The 26,353-nt window shown below is 41.2% G+C and overlaps 1 pseudogene; it reads left to right on the forward strand.

Moving 5' to 3' along the window:
• Positions 1–17,516: 17,516 nt before the first annotated feature.
• LOC114688677 lies at positions 17,517–17,785 on the forward strand (annotated as a pseudogene).
• The last annotated feature ends 8,568 nt before the right edge of the window (positions 17,786–26,353 follow it).

Genomic DNA, 26,353 nt, shown 5'->3' on the forward strand with positions numbered 1-26,353 from the left:
GTCATGTGGCACAGAGAACCAGATATGCTACATGTGCTCTGTGTTTTCCCTGGCACATCCATCCTGGCAACTCTCATCAAACCATGACTACTTATACCATAGCCATCCTTCAGACTCACTTGAACCTACACATTGTGCTGTTAGGTCTAGCCTGTTGAGTCTGTCTAACCCTGCCTTGACTGCACCCTCCACAATCCCCAAACCTGGCCCCAGTTCAGGCTGTTGAGGTCCACCTACACTCTTCCTAACCCCAGGTTGAGGCAGGGTGGCACATCATGTGTGTAAGCCCAATCTGATGTGTTCATATCAGAAACAGAGGCAACAAAAGATGCCCATATGCCCAGGTGTCATTGCAATAACAAGGTGAAAGGTCAATACTATATTTTCCCCTACGAATTTAACAGTCCCATAGAAATTAAGTTCTTCAGTAAGAATTAACCTAGATGTCTTAAGACCAAGAACGTAGTTGAACAATTGTAAACTTCAAAGAATAAAGGAGTTTAAATTAATTCTTTAAATTAAAGAAGTCAGAAACAACTAGAAGAATGAACTTAAATAGAATGAACTAAAAGAGAATAATTGCCTGAGTGTTGTACAAGAAAACACAAACACAAGGCTGAATGAAACGACAAAGATAATTCAGTATTTGAAAACTGAATTCAACAAAAAGATAGAAATATTGAAGAGAACACAAGCTGAAATGAAGATGAAATTGAAATCTCAATACCTGATTAGAAAGTTCACAGGAAAGCCTTACAAATAGAATGAATCAAGTAGAAGATAGAATATCAAGACTCAAAGTTAAGTAGAGGAATTAGATCACATAAGCAAAACAATATTTAAAAAACCTAAAACAAACAAACAAAAAACTAAATGAAATCGTAGGAAGTGTGGGGCACCGTAAATGACAAAATCTTCTATCTATAAGCATTGATGAAGGAGAAGACTCCTGTGTCAATGCACAGACTAGAATTTCAACAAGATTATAGAAGAAAACTTCCTCCAAATCAGGAAAGACAAATTCATACAGATACAAGAAGCACAGATATTACTAGTAGAAAGGATCAGAAAGAAAAAATTCCCATGACATATTATAATTAGAACACTAAATATGCAGAGCAAAGAGAGGGTGGTAAAAGCTATAAGAGAAAAAATAACTGATCAAATATAAAGGCTCATAAATCAGAATAACAGCTGATTGTTCCATGGAAACTTTGAAAGCCATAAGGTCTTAGAGCAACATACTGCATATTTTATAGATAGATGATAACTTTGACTAATTGTACCCAACAAAATCATCTGTCATAATTGAAGGAGAGAAAAAACAGGTTTATGATACAAACAGGTTAAAATAATTCATGTCTACCAAGTCACCCCCCTCAGAGAATACTGGAAGCAATACTTCTACTGGAGAGAAAAATAAGCATAAATAAGAGACAGTAGAAGGAAAAGATAATTACTGAAACATACAGTGTGTCTAAGAGCACCAAAACCAAACAAACAACAAAATTATTATGGTCAGCATACACACCTTTCAATAGTAACTTAAATAGTATTAATGGGATCTGTTCCCTAATAAAAGGCTGGCTTGGTGCATTAAGAAAGGATATCAGTCTTTCTGTTGTCTGTAATTACTCCTCTTGGCTTTAAAGATAGACAACACCTTAATGAGAAAATATGGAAACTATTCCTAGCAAATGGGACCAGGAAGCAAGCAGGCTCCGCTATCCTAGTACCTGACAAAATAGACTTCAAACTAAAAGAAATCAAGAGAGATAAATAAAGGCACTACATTCTAATCAAGTGAATAATTATCCAAGAAGACATTACATCCTAAAAATATATGCACCAAACACTGGTGGTTCCAATTTTGTAATAATTGTAGTACTGGAATGAAAGCACAGAATAACACCAAGCAACGAATAGCAGATGATTTCATACTCCACTTTCTGTACAACACAGGTCATGGGGGGGGGACAAAAAAAACAAAAAACAAAAACAAAACAACAAAAAAAAACCAGAGAAACGTTAGAATTAAATGATATTGTACATCAAATGGACTTGAAAGATACCTATATAATAATCCACCAATACAACAAAGAATATATTATCCACTCACTCACCCAAGGAAGTTTCTCAAACAAACCACCTCCTGGGACACAAAGCAAATCTTAACAAATTCAAAAAAGTTGAAATACCTCGTTGTATCCTGTATCACCATAATAAAATAAAACTTAAAATTAACAGTAAATAAATCTGTAGTAATTACACAAAATCATGGAGATTAAATTACTAAATAATGAATAAGTCAAAGAAGAAATCAAGAAAGAAATATGAAAAATTCTGTAAGTAAATGAAAACAGGAAAAAAAATAACCACAACAGAACAAAACCTCTGGAATTAGTTAAAAGCATCCCTATAAGGGCAATTTGTAGGTCCAAGTCCCTATATTAAATGTCAGAAAGATCACAGATAGATGACTTAAAACTCAAGAGTTTGAAAAAACCAGAAGAAACCAATCACAAACCAGTATATGGCAAGAAATAATACTAATAAAAAAAACAGACAAAATTTAATGAAATAGAAACAAAGAAAAGAGTACAAAGAATCAATGAATCTAAGAGCTGGTTCTTTGAGAAAATAAAGAAGATTGACAGACACTTGTCCAACAACCAAAAGAAAAAAGAGAGAGGACTCAAACAAACAGAATCAGAAATGAAAAGGGAAACAATACAACAGACACCAAAGAAATTCAGAATTGTTCAAGGAAAAACTTTAAAAACCTGTACTCTACTGAGTTGGAAAATCTAAAAGAAATGGACAAAATTCTGGATTCATCCAAGCCTGAAAGTTAAAGTAAGAAGAGATCTGCAACCTTAATAGACAAATAACAAATAAGAAATTTCATGACAAAACCATATTTAAACAATACCTATCCACAATTCAGCCCTACAGAAAATACTAGAAGGAAAATCCCAACCCAAGGAAATTAACAGCACCCATGAAAACACAGGCAATAGATAGTCTCACACCTGCAAATCCCAAAAACAGAAACAAACACAAATAGGAATGAACAATCACTGGTCATTAATATCTCTTAATATCAATGGATTCAATCCACCTATAAAAGAGGCTAACAGAGTGGGCATGAAAGCAGGATCCATCCTTCTGCTACATACAAGAAACACACCTCAACTTCAAAGACAGACATTACCTCAGAGTAATAGGTTGAAAAAAGATTTTCCAATCAAATGGACCTAAGAAACAAGCTGATGTAGCTATCCTAATAGCTAACAAAATAGACTTTAAACTAAAATTAATCGAAAGAGATGAAGAAGGATATTTCATATTCATCACAGGAAAAATACATCAAGATCAAGTCTTAATTCTGAACATTTATGCCCCAAATACAAGGGCACTCACATGTGTAGAAGAAACATTACTAAAGCTTAAATCGCACATCCAGCCCACACAGTAATAGTGGGAGACTTCAACACCCCATTCTCACCAATGGACAGTACTGCCAGACAGAAACTTAACAGAGAAATAAGGGATCTAACAAATGTTTTGACTCAAGAGGACTTCATAGATATCTATAGAACATTTCCCTCAAACACAAAAGAATATATACCTTCTTCTCAGCACCTAATGGAACTTTCTCTAAAATTGACCACATACTCAGTTACAAAGCAAATCTCAACAGATTAAAAAAAATGGAATAACCCCCTGTATCTTATCAGATCATCCTGGCTTAAAGTTAGAATTTAACAACACAAATTACAGAAAGCATACAAACTCATGGAAACTAAGCAATGCTCAACTGAATCACCACTGAGTCAAGGAAGAAATAAAGAAGTTAAAGACTTCCTAGAATTCAATGAAAATGAATACACAACATACCCAAACTTACGGGACCCTATGAAAGCAGTGCTAAGAGGAAAAATTCATAGCACTAATTTCCCACATAAAAAAATTGGAGGAATCTCACACTAGCAAAATAACAGCACATCTGAAAAATAGAACACAAAGAAGCAAACTCACCCAGGAGGATTAGATGACAGGAAATAATAAACAGAAACAAAGAGAACAATACAAAGAATCAATGAAACAAAGAATTGGTTCTTTGAGAAAAGCAACAAGATGGACAAACTCTTATGCTAACTAACCAAAAGGCAGAGATTACCTAAATTAACAAAATCAGAAATTATAAGGGGGATATAACAACAGACATTGAGGAAATCCAGAGAATCATTTGATCATACTTTGAAAACCTATACTCCATAAAATTGAAAAATCTAAAAGAAATGGACAATTTTCTGGATAGATGTCACATACCCAAATTGAATCAAGACCAGATAAACAATTTAAATAGACCCATAACCCCTAAGAAAATAGAAGCAGTCATTAAAAGTCTCCCAACCAAAGCAAAAACAAAACCAAAAACCCAGGGCCAGATGATTTCAGTGCAGAATTCTACCACAACTTCAAAGAGCCAATGTCAATACTCCTCAAATTGTTCCACACAATAGAAACAGAAGGAACACTGTCAAACTCCTTTTATGAGCCTACAGTTACCCTGATACCCAAACCTCACAAAAAAGCAGGTAAGAAAGAGAATTACAGACCAATATCTCTCATGCAAAAATACTCCATAAAATACTAGCAAACTGAATCAAAAAACACATAAAAACCCATCTATCATGATCATGTAGGATTCATCCCCAGAGATGCAGGAATGGTTCAACAAATGAAAATCTGTTAATGTAATCCACCATATAAACAAACTGAAAGAAAAAAATCACACAATCATCTCATTAGATGCTGCAAAAACCTTTGACAAAATCTAATACCCCTTCATGATAAAGGTCTTGGAGATATTAGGGATACAAGGTACATAGGTAAACTTAATTAAAGGTAATATACAGCAAGCCAACAGCCAACATCAAACTAAATGGTGAGAAACTCAAAGCAATTCCACTAAAATCAGGAACAAGACAAGGCTGTCCACTCTCTCCATATCTATTCAATATAGTACTTAAAGTTCTAGTTAGAGCAATAAGATAAGAAAAGGAGATCAAGGAGATACAAATTGGAAAGGAAGAAGTCAAACTTTTGCTATTTACAGATGATACGATATTATACACAAGTGACTCCAAAAATTCTACCAGGGAACTCCTACAGTTGACAATCACCTTCAGTAATATGGTAGGATACAAGATTAACTAAAAAAAAAAAAGCCCTCTTATATATATGATAAATGGACTGAGAAAGAAATCAGAGAAACAATACCCTTTACAATAGTCAAAATAACATCAAATATCTTGGAGTAACTCTAACCAAACAACTGAAAGACCTGTATGACAAGAACTTTAAGTCTTTGAAGAAAGAAATTGAAGAAGATATCAGAAAATGGAACTATCTCCCATGCTCTTGGAGAGGTAGGATCCTCATAGTAAAAATGGCAGTCTTTCCAAAGCAATTTTCAGATTTAGTGCAATCCTCATCAAAATCCCAACACAATTCTTCAGACCTTGAAAAACATAATACTCAGCTTCATATGAAAAAACAAAACAACAACAACAATAACAACAAAACCCAGGAGTGTCAAAACATTACTGCAAAATAAAGGAACTTCTAGAAGCATCACCATCCTCAACTTCAAGCTCTACTGTAGGGCTATAGTAATAAAAACAGCTTGGTACTAGCATAAAAACAGACTTGTGGATCAATGGAATTGAATCAAAGACCCTGACATAAATCCAAACACCTATGAACACCTGATTTTTGACAAAGAAGCCAAAAGTGTACAATAGAAAAAAGAAAGCATCTTCAACAAATAGTGCTGGCATAACTAGGTGTTGACATGTAGAAGAGTACATATAGTACATATACCTGTCACCTTGTATAAACCTCATGTCTAAGTGGATCAAAGACCTCAATACAAATCTAGTTATACTGAACCTATAGAAGAGAAAGTGGGAAGTAGTCTTGAATGCATTGGCACAGGGAACTACTTCCTAAATATAACACCAGTAGCACAGGCACTGAGAGCAAAAATTAATAAATGGGACCTCCTGAAACTGAGAAGCTTCTGTAAGGCAAAGGACATGGTCAATAAGACAAAATTGCAGCCTACAGAATGGGAAAAGATCTTCACTAACCCCACATCTGACAGAGGGCTGATCTCTAAAATATGTAAAGAACTCAAGAAATTAGACATCAAAATACCAAATAATCCAATTAAAGAATGGGGTACACATCCAAACAGAATTCTCAACAGAAGAATTTCAAATGGCCAAAGAACATTTAAGGTATGGCTCAACATCTTAAGTCATCAGAGAAATTCAAGTCAAAACAACTCTGAGATACTGTCTTACACATGTCAGAATGGCTAAGATCAAAAACACTGATGACAACTTATATTGGAGAGTTTGTGGAGTAAGGGGAACACTCTTCCACTACTGGTGGGAGTGAAAACTTGTATAGCCAATGTGGAAATCAGTATGTTGGTTTCTCAGAAAATCAATCTACCTCAAGATCCAGTAATACCACTCTTAGGCATATACCCAAGGAATGCTCAAGCATACCACAAAGACATTTCCTTAACTATGTTCATAGCAGCATTATTCATAATAGCCAGAACCTAGAAACAATCTAGATGCCTTTCAACTGAAGAATGGATAAAGAAAATGCGGTACATTCACACAATAGAACATTACTTAGTGGTCAAAAGCAATGACATCATGAAAAATCATCCTGAGTGAGGTAACCCAGACCCAGAAAGACAAACATGGTATGTACTCATTCATAAATGGATATTAGATGTGAAGCAAAGGATAACCAGGCTACAATCTACAACCCCAGAGAACCTAGGTAACAAGGAGGATCCTAAGAGAGACATGCATGTATCACCCTGGGAGGGGGAAATAGAAAAGGTCTCTTCAACTAACTTGGAGCAGGGGAAGAGGGGAAGGGATTGGGGATGAGAACATAAGGGAACTGAATGGTTGAGTAGGAGGAAGGATGGAGAGGGAGAGCAATGAAAGAGATATCTTGATAGACATAGCCATTATAGGGTTGGGGAGAAACCTGGTGCTAGGGAAATTCCCAGGAATCCACAAGGCGTTCCCCAGGACTCCTAGCAATAGTGGAGAGGGTGCCTGAACTGGCCTTCCCCTGTAATCAGATTGGTGAATACTTTGTCATTATAGAGCCTTCATCCAATGACTGATGGAAGTACAGGCAGAGATCCACAGCTTGGCACTGGGCTGAGCTCTTGGAGTCCAGTTGAAGAGAGGAAGGAGGGATTGTATGAGCAGGCCAGGTAAAGATCATGATGGGGAAACCCACAGAGGCAGATGACCCGAGCTAGTGGGAGTTCACAGACTCTGGACTGACAGCTAGGGAGCCTGCATGGGACCTAACTAGGACCTCTGAATGTTGGTGACAGTTGTGTGGCTTGGTCTGTTTGTGAGGTCACTGGCAGTGGGACCAGGATTTATTCTTGGTGCATGAACTGGCCTTTTGGAGCCCATTCCCTATGGTGGGATATCTTTCTCAGCTATGATAGAGAGGGGGAGGGGCTTGGTCCAGCCTCAACTTGATGTGCCAGACTTGGTTGACGCCCCACAGGAGTGGATGGGGGTTTGGATGGGATGGAGTTGAGAGGGAGAGAGAGAAGGGTAGGCAAGGGAAACTGTAGTTGGTATGTAAAATGAAAAATTAAAATAAAAAAGAAATGCAAAAAATTATAGTTAAAAACAAACACACAAACAAAAACCATCCCCACAGAAACAGAAACACTTCCAAACTCCTTCTATGAAGCCAGTATAACTCTAATAATAAAAGCAGATAAACACACACACACACAAACACACAAATATACAATAAATAAACAAAAATCTCTCAAATACTACATGCTAATTTCCTTGATAAACATCAATGAAAAATCTTTAATAAAATACTTGTAAACTGAATACAATCATATATAAAAGGCTATCCACCATGATCAAGTTGGTTTCATACTGAGATTCAGGGGTGGTTCAACCAACACATATGTAGTGATTTGAAATAAAATGGTCCCCATAGAGAGTGGTACAATTAGGAAGTGTGGCTTTGTTGGAGTAGGCATGGACTTGTGGAGGAAGAGTGTCACTGTGGGGCTAGGCTTTGAAGTCTCCTTCCTCTATGCTCAAGCTATGTCCATGTGGACAAAGACTCCTTCTATTGCAGGCAGATCAAGATGTAGACACTCAGCTCCTTCTTCTCCAGCACCATGTCTGACTGCACACTGCCATGTCCCACCACGATGATAATGGACTAATCTTCTGAAACTGTAAGCCAGCCTCAATTAAATGTTTTGCTTAATAAGAGTTGCAGTGGTTATGGTATCTCTTCACAGCAATAGAAACCCTAATGCACTATATAAACTAATGAAGATAATAAACCATATAAAGGGACTAAAGAAAAATTATATGATTATCTCAGTAGTTGCAAAAAAAGTCTTTGACAAACCCAAAATTCCTTCATGAGAAAAGTTGTAGAGAGAATAGGGTCATGGGACCCATACCTCAACATAGTGATTGTTCTTTATAACAAACACACAACCAGCATTTTCTAAATGGAGAAAGACCTCAAATTAATCCAGTTAAAATCATGAATGAGACAGAGTTGTTAACTATTCCTACACCCTTTCTTCCTTTAAAATTCTTCTTTTTCTAAAAATATTTTTATTTTATAATTAATTTAATTTTACATATCAGCCACAGATTCCCCTGTCCTCCCTCCTCCCACCTCCAGTCTTCCCCCCACTAATTGACCCCCCATTCCCACCTCCTCCAAGGCAAGGTCTCCTCTGGGGAGTCAGCCCAGCCTGGTAGACTCAGTTGAGACAGTCCAGTCCCCTCCTCCCGGCACCAAGGCTGAGCAAAGTATCTCAGCATAGGCCCTATGTTCCATCTTATTTTATTTTTTATTCTATGTGCATGGGTGTTTTGCCTGGATGCATGTGTGTACACCACGTATGTGCAGTGCCTTCAAGGTTAGAAGAGGGTGTCAGAACCACTGGAACTGGACTTAAAGAAAGTTGTGAGCTGCCATGTGGGTGCTGGGAATTGAACCCAGGTCTTCTGGAAGAACAGCTGGTGCTCTCAAATGCTGAGCCACCTCTCCATCACCCCTCCCCCACTCCTTTTCAATATAGTGCTCAAAGCAGTAGCTGGAGCAATAAGACAAGAGAAGAAAATTAAATGGATACAAATGGGAAAAGAAGTCAGATTATCTCTACGTACACATGATATGACATTATATGTAAGAGATCCCAAACAGTCCACCAGAAGAATTTCTTAAATGATCACCAATTGTACCAAAGTGGCAGGATAAAAAAAATTGACTTAACAAAAATCAGTAACATTTTTATACACCACCACCAAATACAATGAGAAAGAGACCACAGATACTTTCCCACATAAATAGCATCAAAGAAATTAAAATATTTAGGAATAAGTCTAACTAAGAGGTGAAAGACTCCTTCAATTAAAACTTCAAATTCTTGAATAAAGAAATTGAGGAAGACACAAGAAAATGGAAAGAACTCCCATGCTTGTAGATTGGCAGAATATTGTGAAAAATGAGCATTTTGCCAAAAGCAACTTACAGATTTAATGCAATCCCAATCAAAATGCCTACATCTGTTAAACATTTTAAAACATTTTTCCTTTTTAAGAAAGATTATTTTATTTCATGTGTAGGAGTATTTTGTCTGCATGTATGTATGTGTACCATGTTTGTGCCAGGAGCCCAGGAGGTCACAAGAGAACAATGATTCTGAAACAAGTTACAGATGGTTCTGAGTCACTGTGTGGATGCTGGGAACTAAACCTGGGTCCTCAGCAAGAATAAGAAGTGCTGTTAACCACAGAGCAATTTCTCTAGTTTCTGCACCCACCACATTTTTGCTCCTGTTTTTGCTCTTGTTTATTCAATAGAGTCTCTCTCTATGTCACTGGCTGTCAAGAAAGTCACTATGTAGAACAGGCTGGCATTGAACTCTCGGAGATCTGCCTCCTGAGTACTGGGATTACACACATGTGTCACCACGACCTCTTCACCACAACACTTTTCACAGAAATAGAAAAAAAAATCCTAAAATTCATATAGAGTCTCAAAAACCCTAGACAGCCAGAAGAATCCTGAGCAAAACAATGCTGGAGGGATTACCATTCCAGATTTCAAGATTTATTACAGACCTATAAATACAATCACAAATTTGGCAGGTAAATGGATATAACTAGAAAATATTCTATTAAGTATGGTTACCCAGACCTAGGAAGACACACTCGTGTTCTCTCTCACTTGTGGTTCCTAGCTCCAAATCTTCAGATGTTATTACATAACCTGGAGTCACTGCAGCAACCAGGGAAGAGAAAAGGAACCATGGGGTGGGAAGGAGCTCTAGAGAGGGGAATAGAATGATACGGGTTCTGTGAAGGGGGAAATTGGAAAAATGAAGTGGAGGCCTTTAATTGGGGAGAGGGAAGGAGGACAATATAGAAATAGAAGGAGGGATAAGCAACATGAAGGTTGTTATTTAGGGAGTCACATTGTTTCATATGTACTTAAATTACATATAGTACTTCTAAGTGCATGTGCATACACACATATGTACACACATACACACAAACACATTAATGAAGATATTCCATTTGGGATGACATTGCTTCTACAAAAGCCATAGACTGTCTAACATAAACTCTAGAAACAGGTACGAGAAGCCTTCTTTTGAGTTGTTAGTCTAGGGAGTAGAAGAAACTAGCTGAAGCTGAGACAGGAGCCTACCCTCTTCTTGGGGTCCAGCCCAAGACATAAACCTTGGAGCTTCAGGACCTGCATAATCTCTGAGATTTTCAGTTCCCACTCGTGTTTTGAGCTGAACTCTGAATGCGAGTTACACTAGGCTCACTGCTGACCCCATGGGTTCCAGACTCCCCTTGTGTCAAATTCAGTTTCAGCACTGCAGAGCCCAGAGGGATCATTTCCAGCCTGTGACTCTTAGCACTCCACCATGGCCCCTCTGCCTTTCCACTTAAGTCCCCTATCCCTGGTCCCATACAGGTGGAGGCTCACCTGTGAAGAAACATCACCTATGTGGACTTGAAGTCCCACCCACAGCCCTCAGCTCAGCTTGTCTTTGCTTCTGAATCCAGACTCCTCAGGTTCCAATTTAAAAAGTTTCCCCTTTAAGATCTGTAAGTGTCTCCAAGTCTCATGGTCTGAGCTCATGGTCCAAGGTTTCTGGCCAGCTAAGGGACCGTATAGTGGGTTTGTCTGTGGATCTGGGAAATGAAGAAGAATGTGCTATGGGAAGGATACAGAGATTGCGTTTGTCATAGAGGCAGCTATAGAAGCCAAACAAGCAAGAGTGTGGTCCTTCCTGCTCACACTCATACCCTTCTCTATAGTCTCATGGGGAGAAAGACACTGTCACGAGTGCTGCTGGGAAATGGTCCTGCTCTGGAACCATGAAGTCCACACAGCTGTCCTGGTTCTACACTATTCCTCTGTGTGAATCTCTATTCCTTTCTGAGCCTCAGCTCCCTCAGGTGGGACTCTGCGTTTCTGTCCCACAGGGTTGCGAAGTATAATAAGAGCATCAGCAATCACATGGGCTTGTATTTGTAATTACTGAGCATTTATTGATTATTAGATTGTTTAATATTCAATGTGGATTATCACTTTACTTGCACAGTCCAGGGAGACAACTGTTTACCTTCCCATTTCCCAGATGGAGACATCGAGGAGGGTTGTAGTCTGCCTCTGCCCAGCTCCAAGTCTGGGCTTGTAACTTCAGTGTCACTAAGTACTTCTCTTGGGAGCTGGCTTGATCCCTGTGTCAGCCTCCTCAGAGCCCCTTTGAATGCCTGCCTCTCCCCACTACAGCTTCTGACTGCTTTTCCCCGGGGGCTATGAGGACCACATGAGAGCCTGGAATGCATAGGTGTACAAAACTGTGTGTGGCTTAGCATTCGGTTACAGCTTTTCTGAAAGCCTTCCTGTTCCAGCCTCTCCTGGGACCTGTGGACTCTTTTGACAGGTTAGCCTGCCCAGGAAACCTGTCAGGAGGGCTCAGTGGTAATGAGGGGGTCACTGTAGTGGTGGGTTGGGGTCTTTGGTGTACTTACTTTGCATTGAGTCCTTCTCTGACAGAGAAAAGGGCTGCTGCATCTCCAGGTCTGTTTGCAGGTGTGGTGGGAGGGGTCCAAGACCTTTTGACCCTTATGCTGAGCTTCCTCTTTGGCACTAGTCTCTTGGGACTGAGCTGATCCTGTGTTGATAGGGCTCCCGGATCATGCCTGGCTGTGCAGCGCTTGTCCATACATCTTCATATTTCCCTTCTCTTGTTGCTCCAAGCAGGAGGCCAGTGGATCCTTGTCTCTGTCAGCCATTTCTGTGCTGGGAAAAGGTGTTTGACTGGAATGATCTGATGGAGGAGAGCTGGAAATAAAAGAAAGAGTAGAGTAGCATTTACTGGGACAATTGTCCTCTGGTCAGGACACCTGAAGGACTCCAGGGTCTCCTGGGGATGGAGACTGTGTGTCCAGGTGCAGGACTTGGGCTTTGTAGGGCAGAAGAGGGAACTCTGGGAGGAAGGTTTATCAGTGGATGTGTTCTCTGTAGTTTCATGAATGATGTCTGTGGGTGTTCTCCTTACTGAGTTGACTTTCCTGTCAGGCAGGTGTGCTTATCATTATGTTGAGTCGGGAGTTCTTAGTTGTCTAAGGTTTCTTCTTTAGGTTATTAAGATCATTTATGTGACCCCGAGGACAGATAAAAAGAAGGGGAGGTGTATTCTCTTACTGGCTCTTTCCTGTGAGAGGAGGAGAATGGAGGTGGTGGTAGGGTCTCTCCCTAGGATTTAAGGGGGTGTAGGTTGTGGAGTGACTTCAGGTAACAGGAAAAGAGTTTTAAATTGATCTGCTGAAGTGGAGACACATGGCAAAGTGTGGGGAGCCAGACAGACCCAAGACTTTCCCAGAGGTCCTGATGAACAGACAAAACAGACAAAAGGACATTAGTTCTGTCTTTGTCTAGAGGTGGACCTAGCAAAGGTGGCCTGATGTTGGAGCCAGTGACTCAGAGGATGTTGTGCCTTCCGGGGACCTGACTCTCCCCCCTGGGCTGTGGTTATGAGTCCTAAGGCAGCTGTATCTGAGACATCCTGTATTCTTTCTGCTAACATTGTCTGACTTAGATCTCTTTTGACCTTGGCCACTTTCCCCTGCAAATAGTTGATATGATATTGTACTTTTAAATAAATTTGCATGGCATAAGTCATCAGCTTAGGCAACACCTATTGGTCCCAGCTGCTGCTTTTGTCTTCTTTATTTCTCATCCCCAGTCTTCCCATTTTTAATCTCTCAATTCATCACCCTTGTTCCTGCAGCTTCAGGTCAGACAGGAGAGAGGAGGGTGCAGGACAGACTATGACAGGAACAGGCACATGAAGCACACAGGGGAATCCAGCCACCTCCCTCCCACCAGGGCTGGCCTGCAGACTTTCCAAGCAGGGCTGAGCCTGGGCCCTGGCTCTCAGGACGGGTCACCCATGTCTGCCACAGTATGCCTTAGTGCAGTCAGGCCAGGACTTCCTTCCCACAACTCAAATGGTTTGGTGGACTCCATTGATCCCACTACTCACCCTGCTCTTGTAAGAGGCTCACTGATGTGTGTGTGTCTAGGCCAAGGCTCTTCAGTAAGTCAATGTATTTTTTGAAAGTGAAAGAGACTCTGGCTCCTCCAGGAAGCCAGACGTCAGAGAGCCTGCGCAGATGCTCTTCCTCTGAGCTGTGAGAGTGAGTTTCAACATTGTTCAGCTCATTTCCTGTTGTGAAGTTTCGGCAGATGCCTGGGCTGGAGGAGGAGTTGGGCTTGAGAGCTTCATCCAGGCCTGCAGAGGCCCTGCCTCCTGAGTGCAGGACTCATGTCTGAGCCTCGCTTCACTCATCTACTAATGTGGGTCTCCCAGGTTTACCAACAGGTCCCAGTTCAGCAAAAGCTCCTGGATCTCCCCAGGTTTGTGCTCTGGATCTCTGCACTCCCTCTCCTCCCTGTAGCCTGCTCAGGGCACAGGCTCTTCATTTCAGGAAGTGGCTCTCAGGCCCCAAACCCTGGGTCTTTCTCACTCCTGGACTCTCCTTAATCTCAAATCTGGTATTTGATTTCCATGAACATCATCTCTTTTCTGCAGGTGTGTGGTGTGTGTGTGACCTGAGAGCTTATGGATTTGGCTAGTCTAAGTAGTCATCCAGCTGGGAGTACTCCCTGTTTCCTCCCCCTGAGCTCTGGGATGACAAGCCTGTGGCCATCCCAGCATGCATTTGTGAGGATGCTGTGATCAGACAAATGTCCTTATGCTTCCATAGCAGGTGCTTCATCCACTGAGCCATCTCCCCAGTCCTGACCCTGGCTTTAAACAGATCTGTAATCTGACTCTTCCCACTGTGCCCAGAAGACTGCTGGTCCAGCCAACATCCTGGGTCTGTTATCCAGCTTCCTAACTCTTCCTGCTGATGCTTCATGGTCTTCTTGTAACTCAGTCTTAGAGCCAGAGTTACAATCTAATATGTAAAATAGTTTAAGTCACCTCTTAGTCAAATCTTCCTATCTTTTCTTGTGAGGGAAATACTGGTTCCTGTCAGTGGTCACGAGCTCTACATGACCCTCTCCATCCCACCCTGTCCTTTTCTGACATTAGATCCCACTTCGTGCTCCTCACTCACTCTGCTGTGGGTTATCTGCTCTCCCTTTCTATTCCTTGAACACACCAGGAACTCGCTCACCTCAGGACCTTTGCACTGGCTTCTCCATTCTTTTGGAATGACTTCCCACTAGTCAGAAGCTTGCTCCCTGCTTTCTAAAGCAGTTCTGCCCTTCCAGAATCCCCCTCCTTTATTCTTCTGCTTGACACTTGTTGCCACCCAACAGCACAGACTTGCTTTCTTTCTGTCACTTCTACCTACAAAGAGTGTGGAAACTCTGGAATACATGATGAACAGTGTTTGTTGATCGTTATTTCCCTGGGCCCAAGTTAGTGCCTGGCCCACAATATCAGCACAGAGGTGTTCAAAGTCTTTGGGACCTGTTTATTTCTTAATATGAGTGTTTGTTTAGTGGTATGTGCATGGTGTATGTGTATATGTATGTGGTGTGTATATATATATGTGTGTGTTTTTGTATGTATATGTCATGGATCATATGTGCAAGTCATAGGACAACATTCAGGAGTCAGTTCTCTCCTTCTACTATGTGTAACTCTGTGATTCAATTCTGGACATCAGGCTTGGTGGTAGCTGCCTATTATGTGACTCTCTTCCTGGGAGAATGTGATTGATCCAGGAGGGCCACACCCATTATGGGCAGTGCCACTCCAGGACAGGTAGTCCCAAGCTATGTAAGAAAGCAGGCTGAGTACACTCTGGAGAGCAAGCCACTGAGCAGCACTCTCCATGACCTCTGCTGCAATGTTCTGGTAAAATAGTTTCAGATACCATATATTTTGATCATTCCGACCACTACAACTCCCTCACACAATGATTAAGAATTCTTCTCAGGAACATTTGTCTTTTGTGTTTTATGAACAGTCATTTTGGCTGTGCTGAGACCCTGTGGTGGTTTGAGTGAGAATGGCCTCCATAGGCTCATATATTTGAATGTTTTCCCCAGTTAGTGCAACTCTTTGGAAAGGATTTGAAGTGTGTCCTTTTTTGAGGAGGTGTGTCACTAGGGGTGGGCTTTGAGGATTCAAAAGCCCACACAGCCCTCACTCTGCCTTGTGCTCATGTATCAGTATGCAAGCTCTCAGCTACTCCTCCAGCACCATGCCTGCCTGCTTGCTGCCATGCTCCTAGCCATGATGGCCATGGACTCCTTCCATGAGTTCCAAATACATTGTTTAAATTTCATGTGGTCCCATTTGTCAATTTGTCCCATTGTGTCTTGATGAGTAGAGTCCTCTTCAGAGAGGCCTTAGCTCTGCCTGTGTTAGGAAGTGTTTTCCCCACTTTGCCTCTTGTAGATCCAGGGTTTCAAGTCCTGTGTTAATGTCTTTGGTGCATTTGGAGTTGAGTGCTCTGCAGGGTGAGAGGAGAGGATCATTCTTCTACACGCAGGTATCCAGTTTTTCAGCACCACTTGTTAGCAAGGCTTTCTCTTTGCCAATGAATAAATACCTTTGTCACCAATGAGTGTGTTTTTCTTTTTATTTTACTTAAAACAACAAAACTTTTATTTTTATCATCTAAAACATTTTCCATTTAGAAATTCTTGTTCAATAGATTATTTTAAGCTAGAACATTTGTGATAAGTTATTAAAGAAATACATTACAGTAATTTCAAGCTGTGTTATTATAGTATGAAAACACTGCCATGATACATGATTACCATAAAACAACATGGTTGGATTTATAAATCTTAGTCTGTTTTGATAAGGTGTGGTCCCAGAAGTTTGAAAACTACACACTTCTTAGATATACTTTGTAGAATCATTTCTAACATCTCTTGAACTGTTTAAACTTAAGACAAGAAAAGAAACAATAAATAAAATTAATTTTTTGAGTTTAAATAATCTGATAACATGTTTTAAATAGTATTTCATTATATACATTTTCACACTTAGTTTGTACCTGCATCTAATGTATAGTCTCATCTGTGTATGCTCAAATATTTGTTGATTAACCGTTGTTTGACTTTTCTGGGGAGATGTAAAATTAATATCTGCCCCTAACTTCTGACCATTCCACTGTCCAAAGAATGACTTATTAAGCTCATCTTTATGAATAGAAATAAATTTATTCAAGATTACTAATGGAGCAATGGAAGACCACAGACATTTGCATGGATCCCTCCCCTGAAGTTTCCCCACCTTCTTTTACAGGGCTTTTTTTTTTTTTTTTTTTTTTTTTTTTTAGCATTTTTATTTTATAATTAACTTAATTTCACATATCAGCCACGGATTCTCCCGTCCTCCCTCCTCCCCCCTCCCAACTCCTCTTCCACCTCCCACTCCCACGTCCTCCAAGGCAAGGTCAGCCCAGCTTGGCAGACTCAGCCAAGGTAGGTCCAGTCCCCTCCTCCCTACACCAAGGCTGAACAAAGTGTTTCAGCATAGGCCCCAGGCTCTGTCTGCCCCAGAATTGATGGAAACTTTTGTTCCTAGAGCCACCTAGTGTGAAGCGGCAGAGGTGACAACAGGCTCACAAGGCTACTTATGTGTTCATGTATTGCTGCCCTTGCCTTTCCCAGGGTCTCTGCTGTTTGGGCAAGCACTGCCCATCTTGGGAAGATTTGCTTGTTTTGCTGCAGTCAGGCATGTTGGGAACCGCAATGAGGCTTGCTGCAAGATGGAGGCTACGAGGATTCAGAGGGCTGGATCATTCACCAGCTGTGTCCAGACCAACATGGCTGTCACATCTGGAAGGAAACACCGAACCCTTAAAGTAAAACACACTTCCTGCACGGTCATGGCTTGTAATGCAACCATGAACCTATGACAGCTCCTGCCACAGAGCTTATGGACAATTTTATAGGATCAAGAATTGACACTGTGGTGAAAAGTGATAATGAAGTTGTTGATACATTTCTAGGATATGATGACTTTGTCAATATTGTGTTGGAAGATGTCATAGTTTGAAATTACACCAGAAGGAAAAAGGATACAAAATTAGACCAGATTTTTCTAAATGGAAACAATGTAACAGTGCTGGTTCCTGGAGAAGACGGGCTGAAGTAACAATGGATTTCCCTGAGTTATGCTAGATTCTGGTTTCTTTTAAACTGTTAATATTTAGATTTCATGGAGGGAAGTTTCCATTAAAGGGAAGTACTTTGAAGATATGTGTCAGGTCCAAAGGAAACTCTAGTCCCCCAATTTTTAGTGCCCTTTTTTCTCTCACCGGGCCATTCTTCATCATTGTCATAAGGGACAAAAGGCTATCTGTGGTGCTTATGGGCATACCAAAGCACATGCTGGCCTCCAGGTTCACCCAGTACCTGTAGCTCTTCTCAGGTCTTCTCATCCTGGCCCCTAGCCTACACTTCTCAAGGATTCATGGGTTTCCCTTCCCCAGCTCCTCATTCCTGTACAGCCTTGCCCTTTGGTCCCTGCACTTTCTTTTTGCCCTCTCTTTTGTCTTCCCCCTTTGGCCCTCCTCTCTTGCTCTCCCTGAGTCCTCTCATGACCAAGTCCAGTCTGCTGGCCATGTTTAGTCTACAACTTTCTCTCCATGCTCTGGACTCTTCCAGATGTCCCTGGCTGTTCTCTCCCTTATATCTCCAATAAAACTTTCCCCTCAACCATACCTTGGAGTGGTCTGGTCCTCACTTTGTACAATATACACCCAATTTTCTGAGCTAATCATAATTATTTGGGGGGGGGAAGCTAATCATAATTATTTTTGAGGAAAAAATATTTTTTTGCCTAAAAAAGTATTTGTGGCTTAAAAAAGGAGGGATGTAGGTAGTCAGGCCTCTCAGGCAGCAGCCTAGGCTGATCAGTTCAGCTACCATCTGGACCCAGATCCAGCATCTAGAGTCATCCCACCCCAACATCTACTCCAACTACGAGCTGTTGGAGCATGTGAATGAGCTGGTGCTGCTTTGGTAGAGGGCCATCTTGATGTCCATGGTCTGTACTGCCACCAGAGACCAAGTGTAGGTTCTTAACATGTGCTGATGCTGAATACTATGTGGCTGTTCGTGGTCCATGCCATCACCAGAAACCATGTGAAAGGCCATGATTCATGCTCCTGGTGACTGTGAAGGGAAATGAAGCTACTTTTGCAGTGGTATCAATGACTTCGGACTCACAGCTGAGAAAGAGGGACATAGAAGACTTCTGTGACAACCCCTATTTCCCAGCCCCTTAAAAAACAATAACAGCCTAGAAAGGAAGCCATCAAAGAGAACTCTTAAATTTGTAATAAGGATGCTGAAGTGTAGCTCTCCACAATTGATGGCATCTGGTGGGGATTCAGGTAGTGAAAGTCTCAGTTTTCTTTAAGGGAATGGCTACTGGGAGTTTAACCATGCTCCAGTGAGTGTATGGACAACACAAATTGGACTTGTATTTTTCCTTTATTTTCTTTCTTTCTTTCTTTCTTTCTTTCTTTCTTTCTTTCTTTCTTTCTTTCTTTCTTTCTTTCTTTCTTCTTTTTTTGGATGGGATGTTGCAAGGGTGAAGGAGTGGACATGGGAGGACAGGGAAGTGAGTGTGATTGGGGTACATGATGTGAAATTCCCTAATAGTCAATGAAAATATCATGTTGGAAAACCAAAAGAAACATATTTAAGATGTCAAGAGCCAAAGATTGTGGTTTTTAATTTTGCAATGTGTCTCCTAGAAGACACAAAATATAAAAAAAACAAAAACCAAAAAAACAAAACTCTACAATATAAGGAAGAACCAGGGAACATAACTACCCACACGTTCCCCCCCACACACACATACACAACAAAGAAGCAAGTTCCCTCTGCTTTCTGTAGTGACTATTGGTGTCAGGTCACACAGATAAACACATTTTCTTAACAGCTAAGCCACAGCTGATAACTTGACACAAAACATTCTTCAATAATGTGTATTTACAGTAAAAATAATGCCTCTTCCCCAGCAGACAGCCACTTAAGTAGATAGCTGGCATTTTACAGCCTAATGCCAAGTAAGTTTCCCTTATGCAAACTACTGCCTTTAGGACTGTTGGACCCCAAAATGTGGGGGGGGGGTCTCTAGTGGGTGTCCCAAGAACCCAGAATCCAGTCCAGTTGATGCAACAGCAAGAGGTGTTTATTGAAGAAGCTTCTGTACAGAAGGGCAAACTCTGCTCCTAAGAGCAAGAGCCACATCTTACTGCAGCCCAATGGGGGTTTTTAAAGGAAAAACCCACAAAAGCCATAAGATTACAATTCCCATACAATTTCGTTTCACAAGATCATGGTCTGGTTACAGAGTGATCACAGAGGGGGTACAGTTACGTCAACAGGTACATTCTTCCTGAGACCTCAAGGGGGGATATCAGGAAGGGAGTGGAGTTTACACAAAAGTCACAGTGGTCCTTCCTGGAACACCTGCAACTATCCCAGTCACAGTTGAGCACATCTCTTAACAGAAATGTTTTTACATTGTGGCAGGGGTGGTTGAACAATGGCTGAGTCTGCTTGCCCTTGGAACTAGATTTTTAGTTTCTCATTTCCTGGTGCTTGAAGTTTCTCTTTTCCTGAGGCTTGGGGGTGTAAGACTGAAAGGTTAGGGTCTTTCAAGGACATTTAAAAATGATGAACCCTTAATAATCATAAAGTACAAGTTTTAGTAGTTTTACTGATATAATTATGTTTAACTATCATTTACACAAAATGTGTAAACTTGTCAATAAATTTCGGGTTTTTTTTTTCATTGTGTAAAGCACAGCTCTTCCAAATCACTGGCTCATGTTGGATGAACGTGCACTTTAAAGTCTCCATTTCTAAACACTTATTGTCCCTTTAGGACTTATTAAAGAATCTGAAACTTACTGCAGATTCAGGAGTCACTTGGTGACATCACACTGTGACTAAAATGACAATAGCTGCGCAGGCTGCACAGAAAAGGCATCATAACATTTTTTTTTTTTTGCAAGGAAAACTAATACTGACATTTTCTGTTCTCTAACTATTTCTGCTCCAAATATGCCATTATCTGACTGAAGCAACAAAACCCTTGGCCAATGTCCATATGACATATCTTCCAGAGGAGCCAAGCTGAGAAACTCAGTGCAGATTTGCTGCAGAACAGTCTGTTTTACCATGCCTCATTTCTCAGAGCATCCTAACTGTACCAGTAAGGAGACATGGGTTATCTAGAGAACTCAGTAGCCTTGCATTCTAGTAAGCAGTCAGAAGAAAGTGATGTGAACTTGTTTTTATACATCAATAATTCATGAAATCAAATTTAGTAGACCTAAATATATTTCCCTTTTATGAATTTTTAAGAAGCTCAGACTTGGATTTACATCTAGCAATTGATATTTTGGCATTTTTCTCTTATTTTCAAATAATCTAGTGTGTTATATCTGTTGTACACAATTAAGAACCTTGACTTCACTTGTAATTAGCCAGTTTTTTTTAAGTTCTTAAGTTTTAAGTTATTTTTAAACTCCCAATGAAGTCAATATAGTAGGAAGGGAGGGCAAAACTTGGAATTCTCTCTTGTCAAATAAAACTACAGAGGATTCTGAGTAAGAAGTCAGGGGAGAAACTGCCTGCCTGTGACCCAGTGAAGGGCAGGAGATAGAATAAGGAAAATAGTGTGTTCTAAGAGAGAAAGAGAGGGAGAGCTTCAGAGATTCACACAGGCAGAGCTAGCACACCTGCAGAGTCCAGAGGAGAAGATGGGAGGCACTGAGAAGCCAGGCTACCAGCTCTGGCCATTGGCCTGGCAGAGAGGGGGCCATAAGTTTGAGAGAAACTGGGTGGCTTGGGGAAAGAGACTGGTAGGGATACCCTTATGGCAAACACATAGCCTCACCAAGTCTTGGTTACTACTCTGGTAGGTAGGTGAGCAGTAGACGATCCCATTTTGTCATTCTTTTATAAAAATTAAAAAATTATTTGTGTGTGTGTGTGTGTGTGTGTGTGTGTGTGTGTGTGTGTGTGTGTGCTTGTGTGTTTTTGAATGCGTATCTGTGTGATGTGGGTGCTGGAAATAGAACTCTGATCCTCTACAATAGCAGCAAGTGCTCTTAATCACTGAGCCTTATGTCTGCCCCCCATTTTACCATTGTACATCAGTTCCTTCCTTCCCTCCCTCCCTCCTTCCTTCCTTCCCTCCCTCCCTCCCTCCCTCCTTCCTTCCTTCCTTTCTTCCTTCCTTTCATTCATTCTTTTGACAGGGTTTTACTGTGTAACAGTCCTGGCTATCCTAGAAGTCACTTTGTAGGTGAGGGTGGCCTCAAACTCAAACTCAAAACAGAAATTCACCTGCTTCTACCTCCCAAGTCTGGGATTAAAAGCATGCACCACCACCACCTGACTGTATGTCAGTTTCTTAAGCTATGAATCACATCTCTATATGCGATGATGGAACTATATGTGGCAGTTGCAAAATTTTGCCAAGAACAAAAGGTTTGCACAAATGCAACGTCCAAACTTAATTCACAGTATGCATTGAATCTGAGGTGTTTCTTCAGTGTGTACTATGTTGCATCATGTGACTTGTGCGCACCTGTGGTTCTGAGCACACAGCCTGAGTACTTTGTACTGTGTGAGCCCACATGCCATGCAACCCCTATGATGCACCCGAAACACATTGGTTCAGAATCTAGGCTGTTCTTCGCTGCAATTACAGCATTTTTCCCATACATACAAGATCTTCTGCTTTTATAGAAACATGATAGCTTCATTATGGATTATAAAGATTTGAATATTTTCCTGTTTTTGTTCTTTAGCATGTAAGTATCAAGTTAGCATGTATTTGCATTGTATTATGAGAGAAATTTGGGTTTACAAGTTTGTGTTTTGAGTTGCTGACTTGGGTTACCTAAAGAGATGCTAAGTGAATTTTGGCTTGGGACTAGGACAGAATTTCCACCAGCTTCTGGAATGTGTGCTGCACATCTGTGTAAAGCATGAGAAATGCAAAAATCCAACTCTGAGAGACATTGAAGTTTCCCTATGTCTACAACATCAACTATTCGACCAAGATTTAAATCCTCATGCAAAAATAATCAAATATATCTATCTCAATAGTTTGCAAATTTGCTTTCATCTTTTATTAAAATTATGTCTTTTGACAAAATCATATTACAGCAAAGAGTTGTTTAAAATAAATTTCTTTCTTATTTTCAGTAGAAATGAATGATTTATATACTATTTTATATAGATACATACCCAGAATTATGTAAAAAATTGGGAGAAGGGGATGTGAAGTTGGAAAAAAAAATTTAATTGTTTGAAGATTTTCCCTTTTATTGAAAATATTCTTTTCTCTTACAATATATCCTGAATACGGTTTCCCATCTCTTATTCCTCTTAGTTCCTCTCCACCCCTACCTCCAGTTCCAATCCTTTTCTGTTTCTTATCAGAAAAGAACAGCATTCTAAGAGATAGCAATCAAACATAGCAAAGTAAAATATAAGATAAAACAAAAACCATCCATTGCATCAAAGTTGGACAAGGCAAACCAACAGAAGGAAAAGGGTCCCAAGAGAAGACACAAGAATCAGAGACCCACTCATTCACACAGTCTAGAGTCTCATAAAAATACTATGCTGAAAGCTATAATATATACACAAGAGGACATGGTGCAGACCAACATAGGTCCTGTAGGTTCTGTAGGTCCTGTAGGTCCTGTAGATCCTGTAAGTCCTGTAGGTCCTGTAGGTCCTGTAGGTCCTGTGCCTGCTACTTTAGTCTCTGTGAATTTATATGAGCCTTGCTCACTTGATTCAGAGGGCCTGTACTCCTGGTGTCCTCCATTCTCTCTGGCTCTTACACTTCTTCTACTTCGTTTTCTGCAGGGTTACCCGAGCTCCTCAGAGGAGGAATTTGATGGAGACACCTCATTTAGAGCTGTTTTGCAAGTGCTTTCCCTCTCTCTCTCTCTCTCTCTCTCTCTCTCTCTCTCTCTCTCTCTCTCTCTCTTCCCCCCATTTCTCTCTCTGTAATGCCTGGTTATGGGCCTCTATGTCTGTACCTGTTCTATGAATTATAGGTTGGTTATCTTTTATTTAATAGGTAATATCCACATATAAGTGAATATATACTATTTTTGTTTTTCTAGGTCTGAGTTACCTCATTCAGGATGATTTTTTCTAGTTCAATCTATTTGCCTGTAAATTTGATGATATCTTTTTTTTTAAAAAATAGTTGAGTAATACTGCATTGTGTAAATGTACCACATTTTCCTTATCCATTCTTCTGTTAAGGGACATCTAGGTTGTTTCTGGTTCCTGGCTATTATGAATCAAGCTGCAATGAACATGGTTGAGCAAATGCCCTTGTGGTAAGATGAAGCATCCTTTGGGCATATGCCCAAGTGTGGTATAGTTTGAATTTGTGGTAGATCAATTCCCTACTCTTTGAAGAACTGCCATGTTGCTTTCCGTAGTGGCTGTACAAGTTTGCACTCCCACCAGCAATGGAGGTGTGTTCCCTTATTCCACACTCTTGCCAGCATGAGCTGTCACTGACGTTATTGAAAATATTCATTCTGACAGTTGTAATATGGAATGTCAAAGTAGTTTTAATTTGCATTTACTTGATGGCTAAGGATGTTGAACATTTCTTTAGATGTTTTGCAGTTTTTTACAATTCCTCCACTGAGAATTTTCTGCTTAGATCTGCACCAAAATTTTTTGAGAACTTAAAAAAATTACAGTAATTTTTTATTGAATCTTTGGGAATTTCACATCATGTACCCCAATTTTACCCATTTCCCAGTCCTTCTATGTTTGCCCTTCACCCTTTTATCCTTCCCCCTAAAAGAATTAAAAAAAAAAAACCCACTTTGGTCTTCTATCTTTCCCACTTCTCTATCACCTATTCATTTGTCATATTGGCATTGGTAGCTGTGGTGTGTCACACAGTCACTCTTTTGCCCAAACAGCTTTCCTTGCAAGTGTTCATTGAAGTGAGTTGTTGGTTAGTTTCAAGGCCTCTGGCTTCTGGTATAACATCAATACTGGACCCTCACCGAAACTCTGCTTTGATATCCTGCTGTTGCTCCGAGTCATGGAGATCCTGCAGTATGGCTTGGCAGGACATGTCCCTTTATGTGCTCTCGTAGGTCATAGGTGGAGTAGATATTGGGTTGCTTCATCTCAGGCCTTGGATGTTGGCCTGGGTGGTAGCTGAGTTGGTCAGTCTGGGCCTCATCATGGACCCCTGCCCCCTCAGGTGAAGGGCAGAGCCATCTCTCCCTTGCCTGAGATGCCATGGCAGCCAGAGAGAGGTGGAGCCCGCTCTCCTACACCTCTGCCATAGGAGTCAGTTCTCAGGAGCCCATGCCACTAGAGGCCACCTCTCCCACTGTGGCTGCAGTTAAAGGGCAGGACCAGCTCTTTGAGGGACATTGAGGCATGATCCCAGCTTTTCTGTGCTCAGGCTACCAAGACCAGTTCTCCTGTACCCAAGTCATGAAGGCCTACTTGCTCATGAAAGGCAGGGCCAGCTCTACTAGGGGTGGAGCCAGCTCTCCCAGGGCCATTGAGGAATGGAGCTGGCTCTCCCTTTGGGATTGCTGGTGAAGGGTGGGGCCAGTTTTATCAGGGCTGGTGAGGGACAGGACCAGCTCTGCATGGCTCTCAGAACTTAACATGGCTTCAGGTTGTAGACCAGACCTTGGGCATCCACATGATCCCTGATGATAACACAGGACATGGACATCAACACAGAATCTGACTGCAGTAGGAACCATTGAACCAGACATGACCCTTGGAATCAGCTGGGTCTGGAGGACACTATGGCCTTGGCACATTACCCTCAGACATTAACATGGTCTCAGGTGGTGGCCCAGACCACAGCCTTCCTCACTGCCTTTGGTGGTAACATGGACCACAGACATAAACACAGACCCTGGCTGAGGCAGGGCCATGGACCCAGTCATGTCCCTCAGTGGCAGCAGGGCCTGGACATCACATGGCCTCAGGTGGCTGTGTAGGCCACTCACATCAGCCTATTCTTCACTGCCTTACCATCTTCAGTTCTACTTCTCTCCACAGTGCATGGACCACTCTTCATGGCTCTGGGGGAGGACAATTTTTCCTCCTCAGAGCCCAGGGCAGTCCACCCTGGGCCTCCTTGTGGGTCTTGTTGTCTGACTCAGTCTTTCATGAGTTTGGGCAGGACTCTGCTGTCAAGAATCATAATTGTGCCTGACTACCCCATATCAGAAGGCAGTGAAATTCTTCCCACCCCAAGTCTAGAGACCAGGGGTAGAGCTGTGTTTATCCTCTGGGATCCACCAGGTCTAGACTGCAAGTATTTTGTAAGTATTGCTGTGGGATGGTCTGTATGTCAAATTGCTCTGATTGGTCAATAAATAAAACACTGATTGGCCAGTGGCCAGGCAGGAAGTAGGTGGGACAAGAGAGAGGAGAATTCTGGGAAGTGGAAGGCTGAGGCGGAGAGACACTGCCAGCCGCCACCATGACCAACAGCATGTGAAGACGCCGGTAAGCCACCAGCCACGTGGCAAGGTATAGATTTATGGAAATGGATTAATTTAAGATATAAGAACAGTTAGCAAGAAGCCTGCCATGGCCATACAGTTTGTATGCAATATAAGTCTCTGTGTTTACTTGGTTGGGTCTGAGCGGCTGTGGGACTGGC

Source organism: Peromyscus leucopus, chromosome 8b (assembly GCF_004664715.2).
Source record: "Peromyscus leucopus breed LL Stock chromosome 8b, UCI_PerLeu_2.1, whole genome shotgun sequence".
Classification (NCBI taxonomy): Eukaryota; Metazoa; Chordata; class Mammalia; order Rodentia; family Cricetidae; genus Peromyscus; species Peromyscus leucopus.